Source organism: Xyrauchen texanus, chromosome 11 (genome assembly GCF_025860055.1).
Source record: "Xyrauchen texanus isolate HMW12.3.18 chromosome 11, RBS_HiC_50CHRs, whole genome shotgun sequence".
Taxonomy (NCBI): domain Eukaryota; kingdom Metazoa; phylum Chordata; class Actinopteri; order Cypriniformes; family Catostomidae; genus Xyrauchen; species Xyrauchen texanus.
This window is the reverse complement of record NC_068286.1, coordinates 30410603-30412489: the sequence shown is the minus strand read 5'-3', so window position 1 is coordinate 30412489 and position 1887 is coordinate 30410603. Positions and strand designations below refer to the sequence as shown.

The 1887-nt window shown below is 42.4% G+C and overlaps 1 pseudogene; it reads right to left on the bottom strand.

Annotated features, from left to right (window-relative positions):
* LOC127651342 (uncharacterized protein K02A2.6-like) lies at positions 1 to 1065 on the bottom strand (annotated as a pseudogene).
* Between the last annotated feature and the right edge of the window lie 822 nt (positions 1066 to 1887).

Below are 1887 nucleotides of genomic sequence, written 5' to 3'. Positions count from 1 at the left end.
CTAGACTCCATGACGTCTGTACACTTGATCAGTCAACTCTCCTTGCACTCGGTATGACACTGGACCTGTCAATTGTGTCACTACTCCTGGAATCCATTTTGGTTTATCTCCCGTAATATTATGTAGATACACACGATCATCCACATCAAAGTGTCTCTCAGCAGCGTGACTGTCATGGTCTTCTTTCTGTTTGTACTGTCTCCTTCTCACTCTCATAGCGATGTTTGGCTTTAGGAAATCCAATCTCGAACGTACATGTCTCTTCAAATGCAAGTACGCAGGTGACTCTCCAGTCACACTATTGGGAGTTATATGATATCTCATTAAGAAATATGAGATCTTATCTTCCACACTCAATTCTTCCCCCTCCAATTTTTTTATTCCTGCTTTGAACGTAGCAACATACCTCTCAGCGAGGCCATTGGTAGCTGGATGCCTGGGTGCACCTGTAGTATGAAGAATACCAGTTCTTTTCATGAACAGTTGAACCTCGTCTGACATGAAGGTCATTGCGTTGTCTGTAACAATCTGTTCTGGTAATCCGTATGTTGCAAAAAGTCTCTTAAGCCTTGAGATGGCTTCTGAGGATGTTATTTTTCCCATCTTGAAAACCTCTAACCATTTAGAGAACGCATCTACAACAATCATGAACATGTGACCCATGAACGGACCAGCAAAGTCAATGTGAATCCTTTTCCAAACCTCTCCTGGAAATTCCCATGGGTGTAAAGGAACCAGTCTTGGCATACACTATTCCAACTGGCACTTGTCACACTGCTTACAAGTCCTTTCAACGTCCACGTCCACATTTGGCCACCACACATACTTTCTAGCAATGGTTTTCATTTTCACAATGCCAGGATGTCCATCATGGATCTCTTTAAGCACTGCTGTTCTCAATTTTGTAGGCACCACCACTCTTGTACCCTAAAGAACACAACCTTGCTCAACAGATAATTCTTCTTTTTTCTTGAAGTACACTTTCATTCCTTCTGATACTTCTTTTGGCCATCCTTCCATGATGTATCTGTGCAACTTAGATAGTTCTGTATCTTTACGTGTCATCTTGGAAATCTGTTTCACACTCAGCTCTTAAAGCGTAAAGCTCTTAGCTCTTTAATGCTTGTAGGTGTTGGAGCATCATGCACGGCCCTGACTTTGTCTTTCGAAGGATACACTCCTTTTCATCCAACATGTGACCAAGGTACTCAATTTGTGTTTTTCCAAAGTCACACTTGGCCTTTTTCACTTTCAGGCCATTTTCTTGCAACCTCTGTAGAACTCTGTTCAGGTTCATCAGATGTTCAGTTTCATCCTTACCCATCACCCATCACAAATAGACTACAACGTTGAGATCTTTCATCACGTTTTCCATGATCCTTTGGAAGATACTAACCGCAGAATTGATACCAAAGCACAGCCGATTATACACAAACAATCCCTTGTGTGTATTCACCGTTGTATACTTCTTCGACTCGTCATCCAGAAGCACTTGTTGGTAAGCGGCTGCGAGGTCAATTTTAGAAAACACCTTACCTCCGCACAACGCTGCCAAAACCTCTTCAATACGCGGCAGTGGATATGTTTAGGTGTTTGTAGCCATGTTTACGGTTACTTTATAGTCAGCCACACAAACGAAGTCCTCCGTCTCTCTTAGTTACTGGAACTACTGGAGCAGCCCACTCACTGTACTTCACAGGGCTAATAACGCCATCTTTTTCCAAGCGCTCAAGCTCTTTCGCTACTCTTTCTTTCATTGCGAAAGGCAGTACACAGGCTTTATGGAACTTCGAACCGCGTCAGGTTTCACAGAAATTGATGCTTTAATACCCTTCAACGTTCCCAATTCGTCTTTGAAAACATCAGCGTATTTATTCAACACATCTT